Source organism: Schistocerca gregaria, chromosome 1 (assembly GCF_023897955.1).
Source record: "Schistocerca gregaria isolate iqSchGreg1 chromosome 1, iqSchGreg1.2, whole genome shotgun sequence".
In the NCBI taxonomy this organism is placed as follows: domain Eukaryota; kingdom Metazoa; phylum Arthropoda; class Insecta; order Orthoptera; family Acrididae; genus Schistocerca; species Schistocerca gregaria.
The window spans coordinates 219,942,574-219,957,367 of NC_064920.1; positions in this window are offsets into that span (position 1 = coordinate 219,942,574).

Here is a 14,794-nt window from a genome sequence, read left to right on the forward strand (position 1 = left end):
AGTCGAGTGAAGTGTAAGAATGTGCAAATCATGAGACTCCTTACAAAAATGTTACGCGTCGAGGAAAGTGCTCTCTTTATATGCACAGACTGCAACAGCAATATATGCTTGTCATGCATGAAATGTGTAAGTGTATTCTCTTGCTTTGAGCGGAGTAAAATGCAGTTATACACAAATTCGAAAGTACTTCATGAATAAGTTTTAGCTAATGCCACTGAATTATCGACATATGGCTGCTTTTACATTTATTTCACGATCATTCATGACTCTTGACAATTTACTAATGCTTGGGACACAAAAATAGAACAAATATTTCGTTAATTAACCACAAAAATTATTAAAAACAAACTTTTATCTAACGGCTGGCCATCTCGACGCTATGGGCGTTTGTGTCGCTCCAAATGTCAGGTAGTAACAATTATCACAGCAGTGAGAGACGCGACTGCATGCGTTACACTGTGACGATATTGTGAAACAGTCAGAATACTGAACGTCCTTCAGTCAATATCAGTCGTATAACTTTTGAGGATGATAACGAAGCTAATAAAAGTATTATGAAGTGGAATTTATTTATCTGTCTAATCAAACAAGAAATATAAAGTGATTATTTAATGAGTGAGCGACGATTTTAAGGCAGTTTATCTGCTGAGTTATTTAAATTCGTTACGTCTGAATGAAATTAGGTTTTATGTAGTCAATTTATCGAGGACAGAAAAGTTAGGCTGTGATCATTAATTTCGAAAGCAAGCTGCAGGAAGTAACAATATCTTTGAGGTTTATCGGCAAAATCAGCAATTTTATGAAGACAAAAGAAAGCAGTGCTTACCCAATTTAGTCTCTATCGAGGAACGGATGAGCTGATTAATTAGAAATTGAAAGTGATGCATTTCAATTGAAGACTGAGCTATGGGTTACACCCTGGTAGGAAGAATAATTTAAAAGGCGTAGTATCTAAATCTACATCCATACTCTGCAGGCCACCTCACGGTGTGTGGCGGAGGGTACCTTGAGTATCTCTATCGGTTCTCCCTTCTATTCCAGTCTCATATTGTTCGTGGAAAGAAAGATTGTCGTATGCTTCTGTGTGGGCTCCAATCTCTGATTTTATCCTGATGATCTCTTCGCGAGATATACGTAGGAGGGAGCAATATACTGCTTGACTCCTCGGTAAAGGTATGTTCTCGAAACTTCAACAAAAGCCCGTACCGAGCTACTGAGCGTCTCTCCTGCAGAGTCTTCCACTGGAGTTTATCTATCATCTCCGTAACGCTTTCGCGATTACTAAGTGATCCTGTAACGAAGCGCGCTGCTCTCCGTTGGATCCTCTCTATCTCTTCAATCAACCCTACCTGGTACGGATCCCACACCGGTGAGCAGTATGCAAGCAGTGGGCGAACAAATGTACTGTAACCTACTTCCTTTGTTTTCGGACTTCATTTCCTTAGGATTCTTCCAATGAATCTCAGTCTGGCACCTGCTTTACTGACGATTGATTTTCTTTCGTCATTCCAATTTAGATCACTCCTAATGCCTACTCCCAGATAATTTATGGAATTAACTGCTTCCAGTTGCTGACCTGCTATATTGTAGCTAAATGATAAAGGACCTTTCTTTCTATTTATATTGGAACCAGGGCTGTAACGCCGCAACGGTTTCAGCACGACTCCAAACACAACCGCTTGGACGGTAATTCCCTAGTCCGGTTGCCGACAAATGGTGTGGAATGACTCAGAAAGTTACAAGGGGTCCATTACTTGTTCTCGGATGACAGGCACAGATATAAAGGTATTTCGATCTCCATTTTCCTCCATTCTGAGGGTCAGACGTGGTCAATCCGAACCTTGGCGACCGTTATGCCTTCCCTCACGTTCCCGAGCAATCCGACATTGGCCACCAACATCTGAATGCTTCACAAACCTGGGTATTGCATGACTCGACTAGCCAGCCAAATGGAGACCCACGATGAGGCCTCTTTTGAAACTCTGTCAGGCGCTGATAACGTTGTCTCACGCGACTATGTGTCATCTCCGATTCCTTGACAGTAATCCATTAATATCCGACGCCGTTAACGCCCCTTATATACCGTACCAGTCCGTGTGACGACACTGAACACGAATAACACTAATACACTTTGATGGCCTTTTCAGCTGTCGCAGAGATTTGAGACTCTAATCATTTATCAAAAAATGTGTGTGAATCTTATGGGACTTAACTGCTAAGGTCATCAGTCCCTAAGCATACACACTACTTAACTTAAATTATCCTAAGGACAAACTCACACACTCCCATGCCCGAGGGAGGACTCGCACCTCCGCCGTGACCATATCGTGTCTCCCTACCACTTTCGCGCAACGACGCTCTGAGCGTGTTTTTTAGGGAATTAACTAGTTTGAACCTGGGACCTGTTGCTGGTAAGGAGACGCCAGACCACACATGACATGTAGAATTCAGAAGAGTTCAGTGAGACTAGCGATGATATAACCAAATACTAAATGATCTCAGCGTCAGCTCCACTGCACTCCCTGTAAAAGAATCTTAATTCTAACTAAATATAGTGGAAAGGGTTCAAGGCTTTCCTATTTTTTGGTTAGCTGGTAAAATAACGTCGAAAAAGCAGTTAAGTTTACCATTGGAAATTTATTCTAATCACAAAACATCGTTTATAAATTGCACTATTGATAAAAGGAAATGTTCTAATACAGGATGGTAAAAACCAACTGCGTTCAACAAAAATGTGAACGAATATTCCCAGAATGGGTTTCCAAGTTCTACAATCGATAGAAGGATGGCCTATGCCATATCACATCTATAATCTAGGTTAAATTTAAGTTTCACAAAAGAAAAAACTATGAAAATGGTCTACAGTGACCCTCAATTATCTTTAATTACTTATCTAACTTGTCGTAAATTACAGTGGCTGATGTGGCTTCTCAATAACTATATAAAAGAAAAATCATCGCGTTTCAGATCTTTACTTCAAGTGGCAAATGTGAACACCATAAGCTTTAATTAACGATCGCCACTAGTATTACGCAGAAACGGGGTGTAACATATGAGACTTCTGCAGTTCTGAGGGAAGCCTTATGCGCTCAAAAATGCGGCATCGCGTGCGTTCATTACCTTGTCGGTGTTTAAGAAGCGTCAGGGCGGCAGCGGCCGGCGGCACAGCTCCGCTCACATCGCCATCTCGGAAGCAACTCTACTCTAACTTCTCGTTACTACAATTTACCGAAGTTAGTTTAAAAAAACTATCTGGCTATGTTTTCATCTGACCAATCAGAGTCTCAATGTTAACCTTAAGCTCCGCCTACAAAAATTCTGTCTATCCAATGAGAAACGTTATACTTTTCGTGGTGGGGCAATGTTTTTTAAAGTTTGCAACGTAACAGAGACGCTAAAAAGTCTCACGCTAAAACCTGCAGCTAGTGTGGTCCTTTTAGCGTTATCGTAAGATCTATACTGTTCTTCTGGAGGGCTCTATCTATTAACATGGGCTGGAGGGTGGTCCTTGACATACCTGAGACGCGAAAAAGTCTCAAGCTAAAACTTGCGGGTGGTAGTGGCCCTTTTTGTGTTATCGTAAGATCTATACTGCTTTTCTGGAGGGCTCTAGCTTTTAACATGGGCTGGGGGTGATCCTTGACGTACCTGAGACGCGAAAAAGCCTCAAGCTAAAACGTGCGGGTTGTATAGTCGTACAGGTAGGCTCGCAGCGTGGGTGCTCAGCCCCTCCCTTATCTAGCTTAACACGGTTCTGCTCTCGGCTTCTGTCCTCGTTTCTCCTCTCGGAACTGCGTCTGCCTCACGGTGGGAAGGTACGACATGCATTTAGGCATTCTTGTGTTAGTCTGTGGTATTCCATTTGCTCACTCGTTACTCGTGTTACTTTGGTTAATTTAATGTCACGATTTATTCCGAGCTATGTGACATACTACTGGATTTGCTTATCATGTCAGGGTTTTCATGTAAGGTGTTGGATTTGCCTGACACCTTACAAGTCCATGACTGCAGTTCCAATCATTTATACGTAGGTTGGAACCTATATAGTGGCAACACTGCTGTGGAGACACTATGCAATGGAATCTACTATTGTGGCTGATAGCACACGTTGTTGACACGCCTACCTTACCTCCGAGCAAATGGACTCGCCCGTCCCACGTCACCGGCGTGCGCACAATCGAGGGAAACACGGTTACTTGTGAGCGAGTGGTCTAAAGTAACGATGTCACTATGTCTTAGAAACAGGAATAAAGGGGTTGGAGCAAGATTGAATGTGCCAGAGGTCGTACAGCACGACAGTGTCATCAAGTTCTTCATGAAGCGTGCGGGGAATTCGCATTGTCGTACAGAACAGTGGCACTTTGTGTAAAAGCTGTCGGCAAACTGTCGCAGACATCCATCGGGCAGGTCGTCCTAGCGTCTCTGAAGTGCATGCTGTTGCCGCGTTAGTGGACAGTGATCGACGCCATACGATTCGTGAGCTGGGCATGCGAAAAATTGCATCACGGAGGGTTCCGCAAACTTTGACGGAAATACAGAAATGGATGCGTTACGACGCTGCTCAGAGACACTTGGAGCTGAATCGTAACACTGGATGAGACATGGGCCACATCGTACGACACAAAACTGAAACGCCAATCCAACGATTTGCGTTATTGTGGGTCGCTGCGAAAGTCGAAAGTGCGTCAGAGTCCCAGTATGGTGAAAGTTATGGTGATTCCCGTGTACTACCGTGGTGGTGTTATCCTGAAGCATTACGTTCCTCCACAGCAGACAGTCAATGCACAGTATTACTGTTCGTTTTTGGAGCATTACCTGCGACCAGCTTTGCGAAAGAAGCGGCGACACTTTCCGCGCAACCCACCCACCATTTTCCACGACAATGCATACAGCGCAAGCGTTGGCTGCTCTGTTCGTTCGATGGGACTGGTGAAGTACTGTACCATTCATCATACTCCCCTGACTTAAGTCCTTGTGACTTAGATTTGATTCCGAAGATGAAGAAACCACTTCGTGGCATTCGCTTCAGAACTGTTCCAGATATTCGACAGGCAGTAGACCGCTTCATTCGAACCATCAACAGAACAGGCTCTGCTAACGGTATACTACGACTTCCACATCGCTGGCAGCGGGTTCTACACAACGGTGGTGACTACTTTGAAGGACAGTAACAGGTGCAAACATGTAACACTTTTGTATCGGTTGTCAATAAATAGTTGCCACTATTTAAGTTCGAACCCTCGTATTTGCGTCGATTTTGTGTTCGTGTACGATGTTACATTGACATCTACATGTACATTCATACTCCGCAAGCCACTCAACGGTGTGTGGCGGAGGGCACTTAACGTGCCACTGTCATTACCTCCCTTTCCTGTTCCAGTCGCGTATGGTTCGCGGGAACAACGACTGCCGGAAAGCCTCCGTGCGCGCTCGAATCTCTCTAATTTTACATTCGTGATCTCCTCGGGAGGTATAAGTAGGGGAAAGCAGTATATTCGATACCTCATCCAGAAACGCACCCTCCCGAAACCTGGCGAGCAAGCTACACCGTAAAGCAGAGCGCCTCTCTTGCAGAGTCTGCCACTTGAGTTTGCTAAACATCTCCGTAACGCTATCACGGTTACCAAATAGCCCTGTGACGAAACGCGCCGCTCTTCTTTGGATCTTCTCTGTCTCCGCCGTCAACCCGATCTGGTACGGATCCTACACTGATGAGCAATACTCAAGTATAGGTCGAACGAGTGTTTTGTAAGCCACCTCCTTTGTTCATGGACTACATTTTCTAAGGACTCTCCCAATGAATCTCAACCTGGTACCCGCCTTACCAACAATTAATTTTATATGATCATTCCATTTCAAGTCGTTCCGCACGCATACTCCCAGATATTTAACAGAAGTAACTGCTACCAGTGTTTGTTCCGCTATCATATAATCATACAGTAAAGGATCCTTCTTTCTATGTATTCGCATTACATTACATTTGTATATGTTAAAGGTCAGCTGCCACTCCCTGCACCAAGTGTCTATCCGCTGCAGATCTTCCTGCATTTCGCTACAAATTTCTAACGCTGCAACTTCACTGTATACTACAGCATAATCCACGAAAATCCGCATGGAACTTCTGACACTATCTACTAGGTCATTTATATACAGGGTGTCCCAGCTATCTTGTCCACCCAAAATATCTCTGAAACAATAACAGCTATTGGAAAATGACTTTCACCGGTATCAATGTAGGGCTGGGGCCCATGAATGTACATATTTGGAAACATTCTAAAACGAAAGCATATGTGTTTTTTAACACAAACTTATGCTTTTTTTTAAAAGGACCTCCTATATTTTGTCTTCAGCAATCCATAGCATGACAAAGCACATACACAATGGCGTTGATTGCATCGCAGTATTCCCATTACATCACCCGATATTAAGACGCGAAATTGACGCTTGAAACACCCGACATGCGCTGCTAGCGCACGTCCTGAGGCTCAGGGGTGAACGCCATGCTGCCCATTCAAAAATGGTTCAAATAGCTCTGAGCACTATGGGACTTAACTCCTGAGGTCATCAGTCCCTTAGAACTTAGAACTACTTAAACCTAACTAACCTAAGGACATCACACACATCCATGCCCGAGGCAGGATTCGAACCTGTGGCCGTAGCAGCCGCGCTGTTCCGGACTGAGCGCCTAGAACCGCTAGACCACCGCGGCCGGCCATAGGCTAGGGGTGATGCGGTTCTGTAACATATCTATGTACCGCAATGTTAGTCACTTCGCTTATCGTTAATCCGTTACTGAAAAGGTAAAGCCGTTCAACGTTAAAACTTTACTTTACTGTAGATCTAGCTCAAGTGACAGTTAATCATTCACTCGTAATAGTAAAATTCATGTTGATGGTTTTAGTGAAACGAGCAAGTGGACTAAAAGTTTTACCGTTGTTTAGGTAAAAATGTTTTGATTTGGGAAGTTGAGGTAGGACATAGAAGATGAATGTAAACATGTTTAACCAATTAGTTTTATTATCACATAATTATCAATGTTATGTTTATATAATGCGTTAAATGACAAATTGTTGCAAACAAGTGTTTCTTAACATCACTGGGTAAAATGGCCCTGTGTAGAAACTTCCACTGTGATACCAGCACTACGTACTAAACATGGCGTTCACATCTCATGCTCAAAGTGATGCCCATTGGCTTGCATACATAGGGTCACTCTGCGGATGAAGGATGCCATACTTCGTGCTACTGTTTCCTCTTTGATGGCTGTACAAGCATCGATAATGCGTTGCTTCATGTTCTCTGGTGTTGTTGGTTCATGTTGGTAAACAGCATCCTTCACTGCTCCCCAAAGAAAATAATCCAGCGGTGTAAGGTACGGAGATCGGGCAGGCCACCTAACTGGGCCACCTCGTCCAATCCACCTACCAGGGAACTTGCGGTTCAGAAGTCGTCGTGCTCGTAAGGCGTTATGTGCAGGGCATCCGTCATGCTGATATCACATGAGCATTCTCCAGTTCAGAGGTATATTGTCAAAGAGAACAGGAAGATTGTGTCGTATAAATCTGGAGTATCGTCTGCCATTTTGGATGCCATTTATAAAGAAAGGTCCGATAATGGTATCTCCAATAATCCCACACCAAACATTAACTTTCCACGCACGTTGATGCTCTACCTGACGGAGACATTTTGGATTGTCTGCGGACCAATAATGCATATTCCTCATATTGACAATTCCTTTGTTGGAGAATGATGCCTCGTCGGTAAAAAGAACATCTGCAAAAAAAATTTGGATTAGTCAGACGTTTTTGCTGAGCCCACCGACAAAATGTTACCCTATTGTGGAAGTCATTTCCATGAAGATCCATGTAAATGAACATGGTAAGGATGAAATTTATGACGTTTAAGAATACGCTGTGCACTTGATTTCTACACACCAACTTCACGTTCAATTTGAATGTGTGCTGATTTGAGGATTCACAGCTATGGTAGCGAGCACAGCAACTTCAGCACGTTCATCTGTGCGTGTTCTAGGACGATGTCGAGGTCTTGGATTTACGCTTCCCGTTTCACGTAGACGAGATGTGAGACGACCAAACATCCGGTGCGAAGGCGATGGCTTGTCAGGGAATCGTCTTCTGTACAGTCGTTCTGCCTGAACAGCATTTCGTCCACCTACAACAGGGTACAGTACAGGTATGTAGAGTAGGGTAGAAAACAGACATATTGACTTAATAATCATAATGTTCGCTAACAGTACTATCAACAAACAAGCAATCTCATAACGTATTTCCCGTCAACGTACATTCTCCATAGATCAGCAGCATTTCTACCATATCTTCATATGTGTACATTATACTGTACAGTATAAGTTCCACAGCACAACGTTTATTCACAAGGTGTACTACCTCCGTACCGTCACTAGATTACTCTTATGCACGACTACACTGGCAAGCGGTGTACTGCACGCCAAAGCAACAACAAATGGGATGCTCGGAGGGTGGTGGAGTACAGGAGTTTGCACGGGTCGCAAATCATAAACAAGGCGAAGTGGTAACTGTGGCAGTAGCGGGAACCACGTTGGACACTTGACTAGGTAGAGCCAGGCCATGCGCGACAGGCACAATGGTTCATATAACGCATCAGATAAACCTTATTTTGGGTGTGCAGGATAAATACGACAACCTGACGGGTGTACACCGATCGGTACTGGTTCATATTGTGTACGTAGATACGTAAAACGTGCAAGAGGGAAACCATTATGTGCTTATGAGAGTTGGTTGCAGCAGACTGTATTATTCGTTTCGGACCTCTTGATAAGTATGGAGGTGTGAAAACACATGTCAATCACATCGCGATTACGGGCAGCATGGAGTTCACGCCTGAGCCTCAGGACGTGCGCTAGCAGCGCATGTCGGGTGTTTCAAGCGTCAACTTCGCGTCTCAATATCTCGGGATGTAATGGGAATATTGCGATGCAATCAACGCCATTGTGTGTGTGCTTTGTCATGCTATGAATTGCTGAAGAAAAAATATAGGAGGTCCATTAAAAAAACATAAGTTTGTGTTAAAAAATACATATGCTTTCGTTTTAGAATGTTTCCAAATATGTACATTCATGGGCTCCAGCCCTACATTGATCCGATGAAAGTCGTTTTCCAGTAGCTGTCATTGTTCCAGAGATATTTTGGGTGGACAAGATAGCTGGGACACCCTGTATATTGTGAAAAGCAATGGTCCCACAACACTCCCCTGTGGCATGCCAGAGGTTACTTTAACGTCTGTAGACTTCTCTATATTGAGTACAACATGCTGTGTTCTGTTTGCTAAAAACTCTTCAATCCAGCCACACTGCTGGTCTGATATTCCGTAGACTCTTACTCTGTTTATCAGGCGACGTTGCGGAACTGTCTCGAACGCCCTCCGGAAGTCAAGGAAAATGGCATCTACCTGGGAGCCTGTATCTAATATTTTCTGGGTGTCATGAACAAATAAAGCGAGTTGGGTCTCACACTATCGCTGATTGCGAAATCCATGTGGATTCCTACAGAGTAAATTCTGGGTTTCCAGAAACGACATGATACGCGAGCAAAAAATTCTACAACAGATCGACGTCAGAGATATAGGTCTATAGTTTTGCGCATCTGCTCGACGACCCTTCCTGAAGACTGGGACAACCTGTGTTCTTTTCCAATCATTTGGAACCTTCAGTTCCTCTAGAGACTTGCGGTACACGGCTGTTAGAAGGGGGGCAAGTTCTTTCGCGTACTCTGTGTAGAATTGAATTGATATACTGTCAGGTCCACATCCATCGATGTTTCCTGACTCCTTCACTCTTTTTTGTGAGGCAGTGTAAATAAACGGTTCTGCATCTTCTCAGTCACCTGGTGTGTGTTACGTAGGGAGGGTAGTGTTCAGTCGCAGTAACAAGCTATTTCCCATCTTACTCCTGCTACTGTTATTTAACATACAGTTAGAAGACGTGGTTTGAACGACCACATCTCTTTCGTGGCGCTTGTTATGTTCGCATGACAAATATAACCACGGAGATTTTGCAACTGAAAGCGGAAATTTCGCGAGCACTCACTGCAGACGAGTTCTGCCCAACTGGGTTACGTGAGGAGAAAGTGACTGATAGCCAAACCTTGTCGACCTATGGTATTGGTGTCGTACCCGTATTGCAGCGCAAGCTCTTATCTCTGTGGCCGGAGTGCTGTCTGACGAGATGCCGGTACAGTAGATCAAAGTGTTCGGCCAAAGGACTAGCTGCTCTCTGTAATAAAAAACTGAGTGAAGGGATCAAGAATCAATCTACACACGTGTCAGGTGGAGTTCGCCACGGCCAAATGCAACGTGCACTAACGAACAAAATGGAGGGGAAAACAGAGAGAGACGAGGAGAACACGGCAAGTGCCAGAACCCGATTTACCAGAAATTTCGCTCAATGGAAGAGGAGACAAAATAAGCGAAAACTTGTCTCACTTACCTGTAGATACTCGACTGGTTGCCAATAAATTGATAATGAAATTACAGCTGACGGTAGTGTTGAAAACTATAATATTCCAATCGATTGCGGTCCTCTTGCCGTATTTAACAAACACGAATATGCCAAAATTTCTCTACACAGTCGCCGCTCCGACTTACACATTGGTCATAGCGCTGGACCATCTTTCAAATACCGTCGTCATGGAAGGTAGCCGCCTATACTTTCCACCGATTCTTTACGCTGGTCTGCAGTCGCTGTCTGTGCCAAAATGATGTCTTCGTGGCCAGCGGTTCATGTGAACGGAGATGAAACTCAGAGAGAGCAAAGACCCGGCTGTATGATGGGCGAGCAAACATTTCTCACAGAAAACGCTGCTGGAGCGTCTTCATCGCCCCTGTAGTTTACAGCCCACATTTGTCATAAAGAAGGAAATGCATGACGGTTACGTTATGAGGGCTGCATGAAATCAGGCGCATTCTCTCAGCAGGCCATTAAAATTGCTACACCAAGAAGATATGCAGATGATAAACAGGTATTCATTGGACAAATATTCTATACTAGAACTAACATGTGATTACATTTTCACGCAGTTTGGGTGCATACGGCCTGCCGAAGTGGCCGAGTGGCTCTAGGTGCTACAATCTGGAACCGAGCGACCGCTACGGTCGCAGGTTTGAATCCTGCATCGGGCATGGATGTGTGTAATGTCCTTAGGTTAGTTAGGTTTAACTAGTTCTAAGTTATAGACGAACTGATGACCTCCCATAGTGGTCAGAGCCATTTGAACCATTTTCCTGAGAAATCTGTACCCAGAACAACCACCTCTGGTCGTAATAACCGCCTTGATACGCCTGGGCATTGAGTCAGACAGAAATTGGATGGCAAGTACAGGTACATGCAGCTTCAACACGATACTACAGTTCATCAAGAGTAGTGACTGGCGTCTTGTGACGAGCTGGTTCCTCAACCACCATTGACCAGACGTTTTCAGTTGGTGAGAGATCTGGAGAATGTGCTGGCCAGGGTAGCAGTCGAACATTTTCTGTATCCAGAAAGGCTCGTACAGGACCTGCAACATGCGGTCGTGCATTATCCTGCTGAAATGTAGGGTTTCGCAGGGATCGAATGGATAGACCCACGGGTCGTAACACATCTGAAATGTAACGTCCACTGTTCAAAGTGCCGTCAATGCGAACAAGAGGTGACCGAGACGTGTAACCAATGGCACCCCATACCATCACGCTGTGTCACATGCCAGTATGGCGATGACGAATACACGCTTCCAATGTGCGTTCACCGCGATGTCGCCAAACACGGATGCGACCATCATGATGCTGTAAACAGAAAAAATGACTTTTTGCCATTCTTGCACCCAAGTTCGTCGTCGAGTACACCATCGCAGGCGCTCCTGTCTGTGATGCAGCGTCAAGGGTAACCGCAGCCGTGGTCTCCGAGCTGATAGTCCATGCTGTTGCAAACGTCGCCGAACTGTTCGTGCAGACGGTTGCTGTCTTTCAAACGTACCCATCTGTTGACTCAGGGATCGAGACGTGGCTGCACGATCCGTTTCAGCCATGCAGATAAGATGCCTGTCATCTCGACTGTTAGTGATACGAGGCCATTGGCATCCAGCATGGCTTTCCGTGTTACCCTCCTGAACCCACCGATTCCATATTCTGCTAACAGTCAATGGATGTCGACCGACGCGAGCAGTAATGTCCCGACACGATAAACCGCAATCGCGATAGGCTACAATCCGACCTTTTTCAAAGTCGGAAACGTGATGGTACGCATTTCTCCTCCTTACACGAGGCATCACAACGTTTCACCAGGCAACTGCTGTTTGTGTATGAGAAATCGGTTGGAAACTTTCCTCATGTCAGCACGTTGTAGGTGTCACCACCGGCGCCAACCTTGTGTGAATGATCTGAAAAGCTAATCATTGGCATATCACAGTATCTTCTTCCTGTCGGTTAAATTTCGAGTCTGTAGCGCCTCATCTTCGTGGTGTAGCAATTTTAATGGCCAGTAGTGTATTTTCTAGGCGTTCTTATGTGCTCAACGCGCTCCCATAAGGGAAAAGACAGGCATACTAGAGACACTGCCCAACACATTTGAGTGGTTTCCATGTCGCAACCGATGCGACGTTAATAAACTGATTTTCACAGCCAGCTGTTAGCACAGTTCATTCACTGTGGCGAAACCATTTGTATTTGTTAATGGCTTTCTGGAACCTTTTCTTTAAATCACTAACGTTTTTTGCATCCAATCGGCCCATTCACGACGTTATTTATTTCGTTCTTTGACGCACGCACCTATGGTTCATAATTACAGTCCCTTGTCCACTTATTAAATTTTTATATATTTGAGTCAGTGGATAACTCATTTTGTTTAATGTATTATGGCAATAAACCAAATTGTAACGGTGACCACTAGTTGTCTTTTGTAATTTCTTGGCTCCATTCACTAATATGTCCATGCGAGGTGTGGTACCCATACTTTCATGTTTAATTGGGCCCCTCCTAATTAAGTTTCACTTACAAGAAACCCCTTCAGTGCGTGGCCGCAAGTTCAGTTTTCAGCAAGGCTCATCTGAAAGTGTTGTGTTAACAACTATAACAGTAAAAAGTACAATGCGATTCAGGAGAGCGACAGAAAATGTTTGGTAGGTGCAGAAATCAACCTTCTATATGATGTATATATTACACTTCAAGAAATGGACATCGCCGACATTCAAGAAATGTTCAGAACAAACCATTAACTTGCCCATGGACACAGGATGATAATTGGAGCGCCACGGTCTCACAAAGGTTCGCACAATCAGGATCGAAGGCGAAGTCCTTGGGAGTTCTAAACCGTGCAGGAAGTTCAATTAGCTTTCCACTCTTAAAGAATGCATATAGAATCATATTGGTGTAACGGGCTGTTGAGAACTGATATAATGTGACGGCATGCAACCAGATGCGAAACAGTCTGTCGTGAAAGGTTATCGTGAAACTGGCTATCCTTTAAGCCGTAGGTGCTGATACTGCGATAATATGTTTTTATAGGCACTTAAAAAACAAACATACCATCCAGAGCGAACTGCAATGTGACACACTTTTCAGGAGGGATAGTTTGCTCTGAAGGAGTATGATTTTTGTATGCAGACCAGGAATCAAACAAAAGCGAGTTATTTTATACAGCTATTGGCCAAAAGCAGTGTTTATACCATACCTGTAGTTCTCTTACGCGCATTTTCCCATTCTTGCTTGCTGTGACATAAATATTCAATATTCCCCTTTCAAGATTACACACTTGAGAAAAAATCGTAGGAGGCAGAGCACCTTCAACTTCTCGCAGAACAATAAATAACTTTACAGCCAACTTTCTGTCCAGAGTGACAGTCGACATAATTGTATACGAATGCGTTAAGGCACTGGTTTTAGTCCATTTTGATGCAACTCTCTTGGTACCTCTAATTTTCAGAGCTCCTTTCGTATGCATTTCCTCTTCAAATCCAGACTGATCGAAGTAGAAAACAAATTCTTGCAAGTGACATCCAGTTATACTAAGGATAGTGGGGGCGGACATTATTTTCTGAAATTTACCGCGTTTGTCAATCCTAGCAAATGTTTTCCGGAGGAAACATTATACTCAGGAAACCACTGTGTACTATCCGTGGCTAACAATTTGCATCTTTTGGGCATTATACGAAGCACCCTCACGCATACTTTACGCTTGGCATCCCTGTGAATGGAAGTGTGACTGAAATGGCAGACTACATTTTGAACAGGTACTTTTGTAGCCCTCATTGTATTTACACTTGCCATCCCTTGTGTGAGAAAAAAATACCTTAAACGGCGGTTAATTTTAATAGGATGCATTAAAACCACATTATACTTTACGGTGTGGCGAAAAGTTGATAGAAATGGACAAAAAGATTGGGGAGGAATTCAAGAAGTCCAAAGCTAAGACGAAACACATATCTGAAGAACATGTCAGTACTTGTGATAGTTAAGAACATTATCTCAAGAAGTGAAGGGTAGACAGATGAGTCGCACAAAGACGTTGATGTTATTGAAGAGTGGAAGAAGGAGATAACAGACGACGTTACAAGGTCAGGAAACAAATAGAGAAGTTGCTACAGAGTGATCTGCGTGCAGATAGCACCATTCCAGTCAACTTCAAGGATCAGGAGAAATGTTGAAATTTAAGAAAATACAGGCAGATAGCAACTACCTTAACCTAGATGTGGTGGTGGAATGATTTAAAGAGAGAAAGAATGTAACAGTAGTCTATTCAGTGGTACAAGAATCGGGAGTACATTAA